This window comes from Cherax quadricarinatus, chromosome 42 (assembly GCF_038502225.1).
Source record: "Cherax quadricarinatus isolate ZL_2023a chromosome 42, ASM3850222v1, whole genome shotgun sequence".
Classification (NCBI taxonomy): Eukaryota; Metazoa; Arthropoda; class Malacostraca; order Decapoda; family Parastacidae; genus Cherax; species Cherax quadricarinatus.
The window spans coordinates 32,391,763-32,412,929 of NC_091333.1; the positions used below are offsets into that span (position 1 = coordinate 32,391,763).

The following is a 21,167-nucleotide window of genomic DNA, read 5'->3' on the forward strand; positions in this document are numbered from 1 at the left end:
TGGTGTCTTGCAGTGTCTTCATTGGAGGGCACTGTCATGCAAATTCTAGTGTCATTTGCAAAGGAAGACACGGCTCTGTGGCTTATATCCCTGTGTGTCAGATATGAGGATGAGGAACAGGATGGGAGCGAGAACTGTGGACCAGAGCTTTTTACCTTACCCGCTTCAGACTTTACTCTTTACTATTACTCTTTGTGTTCTATTTGTTAGGAAGTTGTAGATCCATCTATCAACTTTTCCTGTTACTCCTTTATCACGCATTTTCTGTGCTGTTACATCATGATCACACTTGTCAAAGGTTTTTGCAAAGTCTGTGTATACTGCATCAGCGTTTTGTTAGTCTTCTAGGGCATCCAGGACCTTGTCATAGTGGTCCAGTACTTAAGACAGGCAATAGCGACCTGCTCTAAACCCGTGCTGCCCTGGGTTGTGTAACTGATGGGTATCTAGATTAGTGGCGATCTTGCTTCTTAGAACCCATTCGAAGATATTTATGATATAGTATGTTAGCACAATTGATCTGTAATTCCTTGTTATTGCTTTACTGCCACCTTCGTGGAGTGGGGTTATGTCTGTTGTTTTAAATGTATAGGTACTTTAATCCTGGAGTTAACCTGGAGAGAGTTCCGGGGGTCAACGCCCCCGCGGCCCGGTCTGTGACCAGGCCTCCTGGTGGATCAGAGCCTGATCAACCAGGCTGTTGCTGCTGGCTGCACGCAAATTAACGTACGAGCCACAGCCCGGCTGATCAGGAACTGACTTTAGGTGCTTGTCCAGTGCCAGCTTGAAGACTGCCAGGGGTCTGTTGGTAATCTCCCTTATGTGTGCTGGGAGGCAGTTGAACAGTCTCGGGCCCCTGACACTTATTGTATGGTCTCTTAACGTGCTAGTGACACCCCTGCTTTTCATTGGGGGGATGGTGCATCGTCTGCCAAGTCTTTTGCTTTCGTAGTGAGTGATTTTCGTGTGCAAGTTCTGTACTAGTCCCTCTAGGATTTTCCAGGTGTATATAATCATGTATCTCTCCCTCCTGCATTCCAGGGAATACAGGTTTAGGAACCTCAAGCGCTCCCAGTAATTGAGGTGTTTTATCTCCGTTATGCGCACCGTGAAAGTTCTCTGTACATTTTCTAGGTCGGCAATTTCACCTGCCTTGAAAGGTGCTGTTAGTGTGCAGCAATATTCCAGCCTAGATAGAACAAGTGACCTGAAGAGTGTCATCATGGGCTTGGCCTCCCTAGTTTTGAAGGTTCTCATTACCCATCCTGTCATTTTTCTAGCAGATGCGATTGATACAATGTTATGGTCCTTGAAGGTGAGATCCTCTGACATGATCACTCCCAGGTCTTTGACGTTGGTGTTTCTCTCTATTTTGTGGCCAGAATTTGTTTTGTACTCTGATGAAGATTTAATTTCCTCATGTTTACCATATCTGAGTAATTGAAATTTCTCATCGTTGAACTTCATATTGTTTTCTGCAGCCCACTGAAAGATTTGGTTGATGTCCGCCTGGAGCCTTGCAGTGTCTGCAATGGAAGACACTGTCATGCAGATTCGGGTGTCATCTGCAAAGGAAGACACGGTGATGTGGCTGACATCCCTGTCTATGTCGGATATGAGGATGAGGAACAAGATGGGAGCGAGTACTGTGCCTTGTGGAACAGAGCTTTTCACCGTAGCTGCCTCGGACTTTACTCTGTTGACGACTACTCTCTGTGTTCTGTTAGTAAGGAAATTATAGATCTATCGACCGACTTTTCCTGTTATTCTTTTAGCACCCATTTTGTGCGCTATTACGCCATGGTCACACTTGTCGAAGGCTTTTGCAAAGTCTGTATATATTACATCTGCATTCTTTTTGTCTTCTAGTGCATTTAGGACCTTGTCGTAGTGATCCAATAGTTGAGACAGAGAGGAGCGACCTGTTCTAAACCCATGTTGCCCTGGGTTGTGTAACTGATGGGTTTCTAGATGGGTGGTGATCTTGCTTCTTAGGACCCTTTCAAAGATTTTTATGATATGAGATGTTAGTGCTATTGGTCTGTAATTCTTTGCTGTTGCTTTACTGCCCCCTTTGTGGAGTGGGGCTATGTCTGTTGTTTTTAGTAACTGTGGGACGACCCCCGTGTCCATGCTCCCTCTCCATAGGATGGAAAAGGCTCGTGATAGGGGCTTCTTGCAGTTCTTGATGAACACAGAGTTCCATGAGTCTGGCCCTGGGGCAGAGTGCATGGGCATGTCATTTATCGTCTGTTCGAAGTCATTTGGCGTCAGGATAACATCGGATAGGCTTGTGTTAATCAAATTTTGTGGCTCTCTCATAAAAAATTCATTTTGATCTTCGACTCTCAGTCTGGTTAGCGGCTTGCTAAAAACTGAGTCATATTGGGACTTGAGTAGCTCACTCATTTCCTTGCTGTCATCTGTGTAGGACCCATCTTGTTTAAGTAGGGGCCCAATACTGGACGTTGCTCTCGATTTTGATTTGGCATAGGAGAAGAAATACTTTGGGTTTCTTTCGATTTCATTTATGGCTTTTAGTTCTTCCCGCGATTCCTGACTCCTAAAGGATTCTTTTAGCTTAAGTTCGATGCTTGCTATTTCTCTGACCAGTGTCTCCCTACGCATTTCAGATATATTGACCTCTTTTAGCCGCTCTGTTATTCTTTTCCGTCGCCTGTAAAGGGAGCGCCTGTCTCTTTCTATTTTACATCTACTCCTCATTTTTCTTAGAGGAATAAGCCTTGTGCATTCATCGAGTGCCACCAAGTTAATCTGTTCTAGGCATAAGTTGGGGTCTGTGTTGCTTAGTATATCTTCCCAGCTTATATCGGTTAGGACTTGGTTTACTTGGTCCCACTTTATGTTTTTGTTATTGAAGTTGAATTTGGTGAATGCTTCCTCGTGACTAGTCTCATTATGTCGGTCTGGGGCTCCACGCATACATGTCTGAACCTCAATTATGTTGTGATCTGAGTATATTGTTTTTGATATGGTGACATTTCTTATCAGATCATCATTGTTAGTGAAGATGAGGTCTAGTGTATTCTCCAGTCTAGTAGGCTCTATTATTTGCTGGTTTAAATTGAATTTTGTGCAGAGATTTAAAAGCTCGTGTGAGTGTGAGTTTTCATCAGAGCTGCCTCCTGGTGTTATTACTGCAACAATATTATTTGCTATATTCCTCCATTTTAGGTGCCTTAAGTTGAAATCCCACAGGAGCAAGATGTTGGGTGCAGGAGCTGGAAGATTTTCCAGACAGTGGTCAATTTTTAACAGCTGTTCCTGGAATTGCTGGGATGTTGCATCCGGAGGCTTGTAGACTACCACAATGACTAGGTTTTGGTTCTCGACCTTTACTGCTAAAACTTCCACTACATCATTTGAGGCATTAAGCAGTTCTGTGCAAACAAGTGACTCTGCAATGTACAGGCCCCCCCCCCCTTTTGCCTGTTCACTCTGTCACATCTGTATAGGTTGTAACCTGGGATCCATATTTCGTTGTCCAAGTGATCCTTTATGTGGGTCTCAGTGAAAGCCGCGAACATTGCCTTTGCCTCTGCAAGCAGTCCACAGATGAAAGGTATTTTGTTGTTTGTTGCTGGCTTTAGACCCTGTATATTTGCAAAGAAGAATGTTATCGGACTGGTGGTATTGTTGGTACTGGGGGGGGATTTTTTTTCCGGCATTAGTATCTGTATCTGTTGGTTTGGAGTGGAGGCCATCGACTGTGGTTCCACTCCAGGAATGACTGGATTTGGTGTACGATTTCTGCCATTTCCTGCCAGTTTTCTTTCCTTCCTGGCACTAAAAAACCTCTCCTCTTGAGTGGCTGTGGCTACCCAGGCTTTCCCATGGCCTGGATGTTTTGTATCTTTTTGTCCCCTTTAGATTGTATGCCTGGCAATTTAAGTTATAGCACAGTCTTTCCTGTACTGAAGAGGTACACAGTTCAGGGTGAAAAAGCTTACAGGAAGGGAGTCTGCATTTTCCTGTTGTCATATGGGCATGGCATTTTCTAGGGTGGTCATAGTTGCACGTCCCATCTGTTTTTCCAGATTTCCCATGCCAGCAGATACCAAGTGCATAGTATGTGCACAGGCTTGCTTTCCGTTTGCCTTGGGTTTCTGTGACTGTATTCCCTGTTGGTGCATGTTTCCCTGTCTTACTCCTATCCTCCCTAGCACCAACAATGGAGCTCCCACCAGTTGTTTTTGGTAATATATCCTCACTATTGCTAGTGGAGTCCTCTTGTTTGCTATTTCCTGCGGTATTTCTAGTTTGCAATATTGGTTTTATCTTATCTTTGACTACACTTGTTTCCCTACTATGGCTCCTGTCCCCTATGAGGTCATTTATATGTATTCCTTCCTGTGTATAATTCCCGACTACCTGGACAAAATCTCCAGCTTCACCATTACTGTCTCCCAGGACAGCATCTCCAGCTTCACCATTACTGTCTCCCAGGACAGAACCTCCAGCTTCACCATTGCTGTCTCCCAGGACAGCACCTCCAGCTTCACCATTACTGTCTCCCAGGACAGCACTATCAGCCCCACATTTACTGACTACCAGGACTTCATCTCCAGCCTTACAGTTTCTGACTACATGGCCAGTATCAAGGGCAGTACCATTCAGCCCAGACTTTTTATGTTCCCATCTGTTGTAGAAAGCTTCCAGTTTTTCTATGAAAGCAGCTTTGATGTTGTCCTCTTTTAATACCCTTGTGATTTTAGTCCACAGATTTATCTCATTTGGGCATACCCAAAAACACTTCCCTGTTTTAACACTGCTTGTAGCTAGTTCTTGGATATCTGCACAAGGGGCGTGACACCAATTTCCACAAAATGACAATTTACCCATGTGGAAGCCCGTTTGTTTGACTGACCACAGACTACACACAGCTTCATAATGATTTGAATGGTTGATTTACTGCAATTCTACTAGCAACCTCTTGAATATTCTATTAATAACGTCCTTAAATGAAGCTCTAGCTATTTGTATTTCTGTTTCTAACTGTTTTTGTATATTGGACAGCTTACCGTGCACGTTCCTGATTTATATTTAATGTTTGTGTTTATAAGGGCGCCTACAACCCCATCCGTTTACAGTCTGCTTTATTGTCCAACGAAACCGTTTGAAACCAGTCAAGGGTTCGGACCAGTCAAGGGTTCGGACCAGTCAAGGGTTCGGACCAGTCGATCTGATCTGATCAGTGGGTCACTTATTTAAAACATACTGGTCGGTGATTTGAGCTAACACATGAAGGATCTACTGGAAATTATCTACCCGAGTAATATGTGATTTGATTAATACAAAAGTATAACTTGCGTGTTGAAGAAACCGGTGACTGCTGGCAACTCCTACAATGACGAACGGTCGACCTCAACCCTTGTTTATCAATCGCTGTATCTAGCTTTTCTATTTTTTTTTCCGTCTCCACCACAATAAATGCTATATTATCACTATAGTTGACTGGTGGAAATTTTGGAGGAAGGACGCTTTTTCTGTAGTAATAATTGCTTCTCGTTGTGTATATTGCGACCGCTGGTAACTACAGGTTATATGAAATTCACAGTATACGTCTGGTATTTCAAGAAAAAAGAAACTAATGAAAGTCACTCCACTCCACTAAGTACCATTATAATACTGTTTAGTTGCTACTACAACACTGTATTCTGCTATTCACTGGTATCACTAGATATCCTGGTATCCTAAATAAAGTTAAAATAATTCTCACCATAATTCCTCTCGGTGTATATACCCTTGGGACCTAAGGACAGCCCTCAGCAAATGTTTATTCCTTTGTGGTTTTTTCTCCAATTTCGATCATTTTTGGTCTACTTTAAGAAACGAACATTCAAGCTACTTTCACTAAGTTTCAATAAGATCACCCAACAAACAAATGAAAAAAAAATTACTGAAAATGAAATCTGGCAGAATGTACTGGCACTGTAAAACGTTTTCTTGAGCCTGGAGTTTACCTGGAGAGAGTTCCGGGGGTCAACGCCCCCGCGGCCCGGTCTGTGAACAGGCCTCCTGGTGGATCAGAGCCTGATCAACCAGGCTGTTACTGCTGGCTGCACGCAATCCAACGTACGAGCCACAGCCCGGCTGGTCAGGTACCGACTTTAGGTGCTTGTCCAGTGCCAGCTTGAAGACTGCCAGGGGTCTATTGGTAATCCCCCTTATGTATGCTGGGAGGCAGTTGAACAGTCTCGGGCCCCTGACACTTATTGTGTTGTCTCTTAAAGTGCTTGTGACACCCCTGCTTTTCATTGGGGGGATGTTGCATCGTCTGCCAAGTCTTTTGCTTTCGTTGTGAGTGATTTTCGTGTGCAAGTTCTGTACTAGTCCCTCTAGGATTTTCCAGAAGTATATAATCATGTATCTCTCTCGCCTGCATTCCAGGGAATACAGGTTCAGAAACTTCAAGCGCTCCCAGTAATTGAAGTGTTTTATCTCCGTTATGTGTGCCATGAAGGTTCTCTGTATATTTTCTAGGTCAGCAATTTCACCTGCCTTGAAAGGTGCTGTTAGTGTGCAGCAATATTCCAGCCTAGATAGAACAAGTGACCTGAAGAGTGTCATCATGGGCTTGGCCTCCCTAGTTTTGAAGGTTCTCATTATCCATCCTGTCATTTTTTTAGCAGCTGCGATTGATAAAATTTTATGGTGCTTGAAGGTGAGATCCTCCGACATGATCACTCCCAGGTCTTTAACGTTGGCTTTTCGCTCTATTTTGTGGCCGAAATTTGTTTTGTACTCTGATGAAGTTTTAATTTCCTTGTGTTTACCATATCGAAGTAATTGAAATTTCTCATCGTTGAACTTCATATTGTTTTCTGCAGCCCACTGAAAGATTTGGTCGATGTCCGCCTGGAGCCTTGCAGTGTCTGCAATGGAAGACACTGTCATGCAGATTCGGGTGCCATCTGCAAAGGAAGACACTGTGCTCTGGCTGACATCCTTGTCTATGTCAGATATGAGGATGAGAAACAAGATGGGAGTGAGTACTGTGCCTTGTGGAACAGAGCTTTTCACCATAGCTGCCTCAGACTTTACTCTGTTGACTACTACTGTTTGTGTTCTGTTTGTGAAAAAATTATAGATCCATCTACCAACTTTTCCTGTTATTCTTTCATCACGTATTTTGTGCGCTATTACGCCATGGTCACACTTGTGGAAAATATTTTAATTTTCCGAAGCTATAGTGCCAAATGGGTGTTTAATGTGTTGATATGGGTCAAAAAAAAATGTATTTGAAAATGAAAGAGAACCAAGAGGCTCCCTCTGCGCCTGCGCAGATATGAGATCGAGACAGGGCAGGGGGAGCGGGAGTGTTTTGAATGGAGTTAAGAGGCTGGGAATGCATGGGACCAGGAAATTGGCGTTCACGGCGGCCTAATTATTAATACAGGCTTCAAATCATAATAGGAAGTGTCGTAACTGTTCCTGGTGAAGAGTGAGGGAACGTGATTTATGGGACCACCGTAATAAAGTGGTAAAATTAGTGAATAATGGTAGGACCGGTGGTGACTGGTGCAATGCCATTGAGTGTCTAGGGGAAAATACCCGTGATTTAATCATCACTCATCGGTCTCAGATCTTAATGGAGTGACCTCTAATGTGCATAATAATTATGAGACATAAAATCGCCTTGTGAATTGTAATGTAATCAGAGATAATAACACTAAGTTAAGAGAATGCATGAAGTGAAATAAGTCGCCTTGCTCCGAGTGAACACGTGTAGACCTCGTGGTTCCTGTCCCAAGGATAGTGAAGTTTTAATGGAGTCACGACTTCTAAACCAGGACAAACCAACGGATACCTCGTCCTGCTGGAATAAGAACCATGTCGGTGTTGCAGGACAACGAAATGAGATGGTGTATGGAAGAAATAAGGAGCATCAATCACCCACAGTTAAGTAACCCTTCTAGTTATAGCAGGCTGATACTGGCAAGTTAGGTATGTTGTAATTTGATAGGTTGTGGGTGATCCAGCTACATCAAGTGACCACCAGAGAATATCTGGTAAGTGGTGGTATTATATAAAAGTGTTTTTTCTTGATGGATATATCCATGTGCAACCTACCCCCCTTTCATTCAGTTAAACTAATATAATCTATACAGTCCACAATTAATTAGTAGTGCCGTACTTGTGGGTGCTATCCAATTCATACTGGTCTCTGATAGATATGGGTAAGATTGTGAGGTCGAAGGAGCCACCTGCAGTGACCAGGGGTGGATAAGTTTTCTCACATGTCTACTCGGGGTGACTACGGTAAACAATATGGTTGTTGAACATTAAAATGGTATAAAATACCGACAGGTTGTTAGGTAAGACACATATGCAACAGTTAGGTATCTTTATTATGAAACGTTTCGCCTACACAGTAGGCTTCTTCAGTCAAGTACAGAAAAGTTGATAGAAGCAGAAGATACTTGAAGACAATGTAATCAGTCCATCACCCTTAAAGTTTTGAGGTGGTCAGTCCCTCAGTCTGGAGAAGAGCATTGTTTCATACTATGGAACAATGCTCTTCTCCAGACTGAGGGACTGACCACCTCAAAACTTTAAGGGTGATGGACTGATTACATTGTCTTCAAGTATCTTCTGCTTCTATCAACTTTTCTGTACTTGACTGAAGAAGCCTACTGTGTAGGCGAAACGTTTCATAATAAAGATACCTAACTGTTGCATATGTGTCTTACCTAACAATATGGTTGTTGTCTCCCAATGAGATTACTTGTATGCATGTAATGTTGAGGTACATACAGGTAACCCCTATAAAATTTTCCATATCTGCCAGCTGGTTCTTCCTGAACTGGATGCAATCAGTGAAAAATTAATTGAATTAATTACTTAATAATTAAGTGACGATTGAAGGAAGTGGGTATAGAGTACACAAATTTAATCGGTCGTGTGGTGGATAATAATTAGCCCAATTAATTACTAGCACATGTGTGGCTAGGATTTATACAAGAGTAAAGTGCAAGAATTACTCTCATAAGGTGTCTACTTAAGTTGTATAATTGGTGATTATTAATTCCCTAACCATGGCTGGGTCTGAGGAAGTTAGTGTGGGTGGCAAGTCCATGGATGCCAAAACAAAGAAAGCATCACTACAAGCTCGGAAGGGCCATGTTACTAAATCATACAACAAGTGCATGGAGTTAATGGGACAGGAAACGGTGAACCCTGATGAATTAAAGTTACACCTAGTTGCCTTAGAAAATATATATGAGTCATATAAATTGTGGTATAAAGACCGTGAGAGAGATCTACTTGTGAATTGCGCAGATGATGCTGAAAGGGAGCGGCTGCTGGATCAATATTATGAAGTGGAAGACAACATTGTGTCCTGCAAAACTAAGGCTTTGGATAAGGTAAAGGGAGTAAACAAAGTTGCTGGTCAATCTAGTAAGGAAAATCAGAGGTGTCTACCAAAACTACCAGAATTATGCATGCCTGTGTTTAATCCTGGAGAAAATTGGAAGGAGTTTTGGTCTATCTTTAAAGCAGTCGTACATGATAGGAGTGATCTTGCAAGTTTTGCCAAATTATGCTATTTAAAGGGACAAGTAAGGGAAGATGCGCATGTTCTCATACAAGCATTCCCAAATGTAGATGGCTCCTATAGTGAGGCAGTTGACTTGTTGGAGGTCACCTATGGTAACTTGGAGCAAAGTAGGCTGGATCTAGTAGCTATTTTGGCTAGTTTGAAGACTCCAGATCACAATGGCTTACAGCAATTTAGGATCAAACTAGAAGGCACTCTTAAGACCTTGAGTAATAAATATGATCTGGAGGGAGCAGAGTAGTTGTTGAGTGCCTTGATTCAGAATAAATTGAACTACAAGACAGTAGAGTGGCTATCTAACAGATATCACAAGGGTTACTACGGGTTGGAGGAAGTAAGAGTGGGCCTGCAGGAGTTAATTGTCCAACTGCAGACCAGCCAACCAACTACCTCTAGGAATACCACGTCTACAGACCCCAGTGCACCTGTCAAGTTTTACAAAAGGAAAATTTACCCCAATATCAATAATTATAATTCACCTATTAAAAGGGGTTACGTAGGCACATATCAAGTGACAGGGGCCAGCCAGTAATAGTGGTTCATCGCATCAAAGCAAAAGGAGTAAGTACCACAATAAGGGTTGCCCAGTTGATAAGAGGTCAGGCAAAGAAAGGAGAGATTGTATCTTCTGCAACGGTACTCATTTCTCTAAGAACTGTAATGGCTATAATTCATGGGATGTTAAAGTGGAAAGATTGGAAGAGCTTGATAGATGTATTAGGTGTCTAAGAAATCATAATGTAAGGGATTGCCAGGCTAGATTGAACCATTGTTATCAGTGTAACAAGTGAAGGCACCACATAGCTATGTGTAAGGGTGGACCTAATTTTAATGATGGTAACAACAGTACTGATAGTGGTAATAACCCGGACACAACAGTAGCCAACGTAGAGATTGCAGCTAATGCTGGTAATGATGGCCTAGCTGAGGTAGCTTTACCTGTGTTGGATGTGGTGATTAATGATAAACGGCATAAATCCAAAACTGTAACAGCATTACTGGATCAGGGATCACAACGTACCTTCATAAAACGTAATTGCCTTAATGGGATGAAGGTACAAATGGGAGATCCTGCTATACTCAAGTTATCTGGCTTTTTCTCGAATAAGAAGGCCCAGTCATACGACACTGTTTATGTAACTGTCAGGTTGGGCAATGAGAGAAAACGTATTAATGCCGTAATTGTGGATAGGCTCCCAGAGAAATTATCTACAATAGGCATGGTAACGCTACTGAAAGGCTTTCAAGTAAGGTAAATTTGGCACCTTCTGATGTAAATAGGTAGTGACTATTATGCCTTCTTTGTAAAGGGTATGACAAAGAAATACGGAATCACCCTTTTAAGAATCGCAGGTCATGTGATGTATGGCAGGATTCCTTGCACTGATAATGAATGACTGGAGGAAGTCATAAATACAGTTATGGTGTGTCTTACTCATGAAATATCACCCCAGTGTAAATATTCTTCAGTAGAGGATGAAGTTGAACCTGTGTATAAATTATGGGAATTGGACAGAATAGGGATCTATGTAAATGAAGAAAGTCCAGATGATTCCCTTACTCAAGAACAATACCTGAAGAATGTTAAATTTGAATCTGGACAATACTGGGTGAGACTCCCGTGGAAGCTGAACCATCCAGACCTACCAACTAATTACAGGATGGCGTATGGACAATTAAAGGCTCAGCTCCGCGAACTGAGCAAGACACCAGAACTGTTGACTACTTACGATGATATAATTAATGAGCACTTAAATAATAAATTCATAGAGGTGGTACCTTCTGAGCAAGCCCAGATTAATGGTCACTATTTCCCACATCACGGAGTGAAGAAGGATTCTAAGACCACTGCTCTGAGGATTGTGTTTAATTGTAGTGCCAGGAGTAACAAAAATATACCTAGTTTGAATGACTGTTTGATGACAGGTCCGTCGTTGACGGAAAAACTGGGAGACATATTATTAAACTTCAGGGTAAAGAATTATGCCTTTACGGCGGACATAAGTAAAGCTTTCCTGAGAGTGGGTCTGCAAGAGGCGGACCGGGATTGCACAAGGTTCTTATGGCCCGAGAATCCTAGTGACCCACTTAGTCCCCTAAACACTTTTCGCTTCAGGAGTGTATTGTTTGGTGCTACCTCCAGTCCGTTCCTACTCCAGGCAACGATAAATGCACACCTTAAGCGTACAGGTGGTCCACTGAGTGGAGTAATGGGTAAACAATTTTATGTGGACAATTTCCTGGGTGTGACGTCTACTGAAGAGGAACTAATGAGTATATATGAAGGGGCTAATGAAATAATGCAAGGTGCAAATATGCCCCTGAGGGAATGGAACAGTAATTCGTCCAGTTTAAGGGATCAAATAAATAAAGACAACCCTGGAGTTGAAGTGTCTAAATGTAATAATGTGCTGGGACTGACTTGGGACACAGAGAGAGACTTGTTATCGTTAAAGTCTAATAACTACAGATTGCCCAATAAATTAAACAAGAGAGTCTTGTGGAAGTTTCAAAATGCTTTGATCCACTAGGCTTAGTGTCACCACTTACAATAAGAGGAAAATTGTTGATACAAGAAGCATGGAAGCTTAAGTGTGCTTGGGATTAAACCCTACCTGAGGAACTTGTTAAAGGGTGGGAAGAACTAATAGGTGAATATGTAAAAATACCAATGTTGGAGTTCCCACGTAATGTGGCCAGTCAAGATGGAGAAAATGTACTCCACATTTTTTGCGATGCTTCGAAATTGGCATATGGAGCAGTTGCTTACCTTCAATGTAATAGTGCCATTTCTCTTGTTATGTCTAAGGCTAAGGTGGCTCCAATCAAATCACGTACCTTACCTCAGTTGGAATTAACAGCCATTGATGCAGGTGTCAAATTAGCCAATTATATATGAAATAAATTGCGAGAGATAAATATCAGTGACACCGTAATTTGGTCTGATAATGAGGTATCCTTACAATGGATTCGTAATGGTAACAGTAAGATTGTGTACATACAAAACAGAGTCGCTGAAACCAATCAAACGCAGGAGAAATATAGCAGTTTGGGTTAGCATATATTAACCTTTAATCACATCCCTGGTGACGAGAATCCGGCTGACTTTTTGTCCAGAGGCTTGACTCATGAAAAATTTGTGGATGCTTTATCGTGGTTTAAAGGATCAAGTTGGCTGTTGGAAAAAATTAACTGGCTGGTGCAAAAGGCACATATTGCTCCTGTCGAAATTACGGTGAGCATCAGTCAGTAGTCCCTCCTTAGCCATTGATATGAATAGATATTCTTCCTTACCCAAGCTAATTAACATGACAAGGTTAGTGTTTAAATTTATAAATAAGATGAATATCTCATATAATTTTCCCCATCCTCTGAAATACTGGCTACGGAGGGTGCAAGAAGAAACCTACAGGGATGAGATTAAATTAATAATGGAAGGGAAAATTGTGAAAGGCTCAATAACAGAAAAGCTGGGGCTGTATTTAGAGGATGAAGCAATTAGGTGCAGAGGCAGGTTACAAAATGCTGAATTGGGGGAATATGCTAAACACCCTATCTTGCTGCCCAAAACTCATCACCTGACAACCTTGATTGTCTTTAATGCCCATAATAACGTGATGCATGGTGGGGTACAGGATACCTTAAACTGTATTCGGGAAACCTTCTGGATTCCACAAGGACGGCAAAGTGTAAAAAGGGTTATCAAGTCGTGTGTAATATGTCGCCGGGTGGATGCCAGAACCTACATGTACCCAGGTCCTCCACCATTGCCCAAGGAACGTGTGCAGTTGGTAAAACCATTTGATGTGACCGGTGTGGACTATAGTGGGCCAATCATTTTAACTGGTACTGCAGATGGTGTTCCTTTGAAGGTGTATGTATGTCTATTTACTTGTACAGCTACTAGGGCTGTTCATCTAGAAGTGGCTCAGGACTTGTCTGCAGAACAGTTCATACAGCTGTTCCGGAAATTTGCAGCTAGGAGATTCTGTCAAAGATTGATGATCTCAAATAATGCCACCAATTTTGTAGTGGGTGCTCAACACTTGATGGAATTAAATAAGAGTGATGATGTACAATCTTTGTTGACCCAGCGAGGGTGTGTCTGGAAATTTATTACCCCCAGAGCCCCTTGGCCGGGAGGATTGTATGAAAGAATGATAGATACAGTGAAAACATGTCCTCGTAAGGTGCTACACAGGAAGAGAATTAATTTGGAGGAATTCTGTGCAGTGTTGGTGAAGGCAGAGAATCGGGTAAACAATCGCCCTCTGTCATAAATGAGCTCCTGACTCCCTCTCACCTAATATGTGGACGAAGGTTAGAAGCTGCACCTATCTATAGAGATAATCCCAAGGGAAGTGATGAGGATTACAATAACGTGTTGAGTGATAAGTTCAAGATGTTAAATAAGGTAATTACTCATTGGTCCGATGTGTGGCATAAACAATATCTTCTCACACTACGTGAACACTTTTATGGTGCACCAGAGGCACTAAACTGACAGAACATTCAACCAGGTGACATTGAGTTAATTGATACTGAACAACATCGAACATTGTGGCCTCTGGGCAAGATAGTTACATTATACCCAGATGCACAAGGTGTTGTCAGAAACGTCAAAGTGTTGTGTCGTGGTCAGGAAAGTTTGCGTACCATTAATAAATTAATTCCCTTAGAATTAAATTGTGTTCAATCCAGTGCAGATGGAAATCTAAGGGAAAGTGACACGAGTGATATTGAAGACACTGACCGAGTGATGCATGAAGAAATTGTAGTAAGACCCATGAGGAAAACAGCCGTGCAGTCTAGAGCGGGCTGGAATCGTCTCCTAGAGGAAGATGCAATTTAAGTCGTCTAACAACAACCTCCGCCCGGCAACAGTGTGAAAAATATTTTAATTTTCCGAAGCTATAGTGCCTAATGGGCGTTTAATGTGTTGATATGGGTAAAAAAAAATGTATTTGAAAATGGAAGAGTACCAAGAGTTTCCCTCTGCGCCTGCACTGATGTGAGGTCGAGACGGGGCATGAGTAGCGGGAGTGTTTTGAATGGAGTTAAGAGGCTCGGAAAGCATGGGACCAGGAAATTCGCATTCGTGGCGGTCTAAGGATTAATACAGGCTTCACTTCATAATAGGAAGTGTCAAAACTGTTCCTGGTGAAGAGTGAGGGAACGTGATTTACGGGACCACCGTAATAAAGTGGTAAAATTAGTGAATAATGGCAGGACCGGTGGTGACTGGTGCGATTCCATGGAATGTCCAGGGGAAAATACCCATGGTTTAATCATCACTCATCAGTCTCAGATCTTAATTAATGGAGTGACCTCTAATGTGCATAATAATTATGAGACATTAAATCATGTCGGAGGATCTCACCTTCAAGGAACATAACATTGTATCAATCGCATCTGCTAGAAAAATGACAAGATTGATAATGAGAACCTTCAAAACTAGGGAGGCCAAGCCCATGATGACACTCTTCAGGTCACTTGTTCTATCTAGGCTGGAATATTGCTACACACTAACAGCACCTTTCAAGGCAAGTGAAATTGCTGACCTAGAAAATGTACAGAGAACTTTCACGGTGCGCATAACGGAGATAAAATACCTCAATTACTGGGAGCGCTTAAGGTTCCTAAACCTGTATTCCCTGGAATGCAGGTGGGAGAGATATATGATTATATACACCTGGAAAATCCTAGAGGGACTAGTACAGAACTTGCACACGAAAATCACTCACTACGAAAGCATAAGACTTGGCAGACGATGCAACATCCCCCCAATGAAAAGCAGGGGTGTTACTAGCACGTTAAGAGACCATACAATAAGTGTCAGGGGCCCGAGACTGTTCAACTGCCTCCCAGCATACATAAGGGGGATTACCAACAGACCCCTGGCAGTCTTCAAGCTGGCAATGGACAAGCACCTAAAGTCGGTTCCTGACCAGCCGGGCTGTGGCTCGTACGTTAGTTTGCGTGCAGCCACCAGCAACAGCCTGGTTGATCAGGCTCTGATCCACCAGGAGGCCTGGTCACACACCGGGCCGCGGGGGCGTTGACCCCCGGAACTCTCTCCAGGTAAACTCCAGGCAAATCATCTTGTGAATTGTAATGTAATCAGTGATAATAACACTAAGCTAAGAGAATGCGGGAAGTGAAATAAGTTGCCTTGCTCCTAGTGAACACGTGTAGACCTCGTGGTTCCTGTCCAGAGGATAGTGAAGTTTTTATGGAGTCACGACTTCTAAACCGAGACAAACCAACGGTTACCTCTTACCTCGTCCTGCTTGAATAAGAACCATGTCGGTGTAGCAGGACATCGAAATGAGATGGTGAATGGAGGAAATAAGGAGCATCATTCACCCACAGTTAAGTAACCCTTCTAGTTATAGCAAACTGATACTGGCCAGTTATGTATGTTGTAATTTGATAGGTTGTGGGTGATCCAGCTACATAAAGTGACCACCAGAGAATATCTGGTAAGTGGTGGTATTATATACAAGTGTTTTTCCTTGATGGATATATCTTTGGAAAATATTATAGAGGGTTACCTTTATATACCTCAACATTACATGCATACGAGTAATCTCATTGGGAGACAACAACTATATTGTTTACCGTAGTCACCCCATGTAGACATGTGAGAAAACTTTACCACCCCTGGTCACTGCAGGTGGTCCCTTCGACATCACAATCTTATCCATATCTATCCAAGACCAGTATAAATTGGATAGCACCCACAAGTACGGCACTACTAATTAATTTTGGACTGTATAGATTATATTAGTTTAACTGAATGAAGGGATGGGTAGGTTACACATGGATATATCCATTAAGGAAAAACACTTGTATATAATCCCACCACTTACCCGATATTCTCTGGTCACTTGATGTAGCTGGATCACCCATAACCTATCCAATTACAACATACCTAACTGGCCAGTATCAGTCTGCTATAAGTAGAAGGGTTACTTAACTGTGAGTGATTGATGCTCCTTATTTCTTCCATTCACCATCTCATTTCGATGTCCTGCTACACAGACACGGTTCTTATTGCAGCAGAACGAGGTATCCGTTGGTTTGTCCCGGTTTAGAAGTCATGACTCCATAAAAACTTCACTATCCTCGGGACAGGAACAACGAGGTAAACATGTCCACACTCACTCTGGGAATGGCAGCTCATATCGCTTCAACGATTCCTTAACTTAGTGTTATAATCACTGATTACATTACAATTCACAAGACAGTTTAATGTCTCATAATTATTATGCACATTAGAGGTCACTCCATTAAGATCTGAGACCGATGAGTGATGATTAAATCATGGGTATTTTCCCCTGGACACTCCATGATGTTGCACCAGTCACCACCGGTCCTACCATTATTCACTAATTTTACCACTTTATTACAGTGGTCCCATAAATCACATTCCCTCACTCTTCACCAGGAACAGTTACGACACTTCCTATTATGAAGTGAGGTGTATATTAATCCTTAGGCCGTCATGAATGCCAATTTCCTGGTCCCATGCTTTCCCAGCCTCTTAACTCCATTCCAAAACACTCCGGCTCCCTGATGCCCTGTCTCAACCTCTCCCTGCTCATCAGCGCAGGCGCAGAGCTTCTCTGTTGGTTCTATTCCATTTTCAAATACATTTTTGACCCATGTCGACACATTAAACACCTATTAGGCACTATAGCTTCAGAAGATTAAAATATTTTCCACAATATCCATGTGTAACCTACCCCCCCCCCTTCATTCAGTTAAACTAATATAATCTAAACAGTCCACAATTAATTAGTAGCGCCGTACTTGTAAGTGCTATCCAATTCATAATGATCCCGGATAGATATGGGTAAGATTGTGAGGTCGAAGAAGCCACCTGCAGTGACCAGGGGTGGCTAAGTTTTCTCACATGTCTACACAGGGTGACTATGGTAAACAATATGGTTGTTGTCTCCAAATGAGATTACTTGTATGCATGTAATGTTGAGGTACATACAGGTAACCCCTATAAAATTTTCCATAACGCTTGTCAAAGGCTTTTGCAAAGTCTGTATATATTACATCTGCATTCTTTTTGTCTTCTAGTGCATCTAGGACCTTGTTGTAATGATCCAATAGTTGAGACAGACAGGAGCGACCTGTTCTAAACCCATGTTGCCCTGGGTTGTGTAATTGATGGGTTTCTAGATGGGTGGCTATCTTGCTTCTTAGGACCCTTTCAAAGATTTTTATGATATTGGATGTTAGTGCTATCGGTCTGTAGTTCTTTGCTATTGCTTTACTGCCCCCTTTGTGGAGCAGTCACTACTGATAAACACTATCTTTATCCACCCAAAAAATATAGTTTGTAAGTTTTTGACACTTAGCAAAATATCTGCCTGTTGCCCCCGCACAAATAAAAAAAAAATATTTGATACATTTAAAAAAGACTCATCGCCAACTTGTACAACATTCATTGTTTTATGTTCGTTGTGATAGTCCTTTCAATTCGTTCATTATTTATGTCGTAGTAATAAGAAATACGTCAGTAACTTCCGAGATAATCGACAAAAAGTGCGAATAGCTGATTACTTGGGGGAAAAAATCGAGGACAAAAATCGAGAACCTCGTGCTATTTTTGAGAGACTGCATAAGCTGTGAATGATCTTATATAGTTACCCCTGTGCTAAACAGTTTTCTTTAGTGGTAGTAGACCAGAGACCTCAATAAACGCTCGGCCTCGACCACTCCGTATAAAATGTCACATTTTTATTAATTTAGTCGCCTTTATTATGCTTCTGTGTCATTTATCTTTATTGGTAATAAGAGCGCAATTATACAACATTTTATAGTGCCGTGAGAGACACCTCTGTGCGACTCCTCACTTCCTGAGACACCTTCTTGCGGCCTCTCCATGTATGTCACAGTTCCTCCTACTTTGTATCCATGCAAATAGTGATTTCAGTATATTACAAGGAATAATGTGAACAAATATTTAAAAACAGTGAAAGCTCTGAAAATTCACTTCACTCGCTCCATCCTGTTCTTCATTCTCATATCTGACATAGACAGGGATATAAGCCACAGCATGGAGTCTTCCTTTGCAGATGACACCCAAATTTGCATGACAGTTGTGGAAAATATTGTATATTTTCCGAAAATAGTGTATTTTGTATGTAAATTGATGGAATATATTGTAGGTAATAAAAATTAGTTTGTAAATAAATAAAGAGCCAGCAAAATGGGTGAGCGTTGCTGGGGGAAGGAGTCGCCATTCTTTTGAACTGACCAAGAGAAACGTTAGTGAAAATCGGAAGAATTTTTATCACTCTAGAGGTTATATTGGGCTTAAAACTTCTCAAATAGGAGCCGAAATTGTTGGATTTGCAGTCCTGCAGAACGTGAGAATTAGGCGACTGGACAGGACTCTGTAATTAGATGGAAACAGGATATTACCACAGCTGAGTGATGTCTATATTTATGTTGAAATTCTGGCCAGTATTTTCTTCATATTTTAAGCAGGGTGTTTTGTGTATGACACACTGTAATCTCCAGACTAATTGGTGAGTGGTATTAAGATAAATTCTCCTTCAATGTATATGTATTCATTTATTAAAATTAACATACAGTCCACATATTTATATTAATGTTGTATAGAATTCCTGGTGATGTATATTTTAGTTGAAATTAATATAGGTCCAGAGTGACTTGTGGAGATATAGATTGTAGTTGGTATCGAAGGGGGACATTTTTTGCTACCTAAGTGTCCTAAAATTTCTACAATGTCTCTGTAACTTTGATAAAGAATAATTTTCTTTGTTACCATTTACTGGTATGTATCTTATGAAGTTCATCAAGTTAAATTTTAATTTTCCATAACAATGTCCTCCAGTGAAGATACTGCAAGACTCCAGGCAGACATCAACCAAATCTTTAAATGGGCTGCAGAAAACAATATGAAGTTCAATGATGAGAAATTTCAATTACTCCGATATGGAAAACGTGAGGAAATTAAAACTATATTGGAGTATAAAACAAATTCCAACCACACAATAAAGTGAAAACCTAATGTAAAAGACCTGGGAGTGATAATGTCTGAGGATCTCTCTTTCAAAGGCCACAACATTGTATCAGTCACATCTGCTAGAAAAATGACAGGATGGATAATGAGAACCTTCAAAACTAGGGATGCCAAGCCCATGATGACACTCTTCAGGTCGCTTGTTCTATCTAGGCTGGAATATTGCTGCACACTAACAGCACCTTTCAAGGCAGGTGAAATTGCTGACGTAAAATGTACAGAGAACCTTCACGGTGCGCATAACGGTGATAAAACACCTCAATTACTGGGAGTGCTTGAGGTTCCTGAACCTGTACTCCCTGGAACGCAGGTGGGAGAGATACATGATTGTATACACTTGGAAAATTTTAGAGGGATTAGTAGCAAACTTACACACAAAAATCACTCCCAATGGAAGCAAAAGACTTGGCAGACGATGCAACATTCCCCCAATGAAAAGCATGGGTGTCACTAGCACGTTAAGAGACAACATGATAAGTGTGAGGGACCAAAGACTGTTCAACTTCCTCCCAGCATACGTGAGGGGGGATTACCAATAGACCCCTGGCTGTCTTCAAGAAGGTGCTGGACAGGCACATAAAGACAGTACCTGACCAGCTGGGCAGTGGTTTGTATGTCAGGTTGCGTGTGGCCAACAGGAACAGCCTGGTTGATCAGGCCTTGGTCCACCATGAGGCCTGGCCACAGACCGAGCCGCAGGGGCGTTGTCCCCTGAAACCCTCTCCAGGTATACTCCAGGCATGTTCAGATATATGTGTTGTGTCATCACAAGAAATGTAATGATTATAATTCGTGCCTCATGGCCTGGTTGGCAAAGCTCTTGCTTCACACGCATCAATCTGGAGCTTTACCACTCACTAGCTGCGAGTTCAAGTCCCACCCATACCGTAGTTTCAGGAATCCGGGTTCAATTCCCGACAAAGAGAAAACAGTGGGAGTGCTTCCTTACACCTGTTGTCCCTGTTCACCTATCAGTAAAATGGGTACCTGGGTGTACGGCTGTCTGCTCGCAGGCAGCTGATCAACGACCACAGTTTTAATCGTCTGGCATTGTTGCCCCAGACAGACTGTCTCGCTTGACCATATGGTCGCCTACGAGGATACTGAAAGACCCCAGTCAGGTCCACTGACACATGATAGTGTGGGACTACACCCAGTCCCTTCAGCATACTCAGGCGAATGAAAAACATCTGAGATCCTTGGTTAAACAAGGAAATTATTGCGTACTTGGAAGCCGATTCTGTAACGTAAGTCGCGTTACAGGTAATGACGTGTGCCCGAGACTGTTTATGGTCAAAGTGTGGCTACTAGCAGGGAAGGTGGGTGGGCCCCCTCCTGGCGTTGATAGTTCTCAGCTGTGCCTTGCTTCTTATGCAAGTGTAGCGGGGACGGTCTTTTGTGTTGTGTTCGCCCCAGCATTCCAGCACTTGAGATATTTGGGATTACAGTCACTTCCTGGGTGATCACCCACACATATGAACTCGCTGTTTCCTGCGTGTACTGTGTGAACTCGTC

At 42.1% G+C, this 21,167-nt stretch overlaps 1 protein-coding gene across 1 annotated transcript in view; it reads right to left on the reverse strand.

Annotated features, from left to right (window-relative positions):
- The window catches only part of LOC128695545 (uncharacterized), a 100,055-nt gene that overhangs the window by 47,652 nt on the left and 31,236 nt on the right, over positions 1-21,167 (reverse strand). The window lies entirely within an intron of this gene.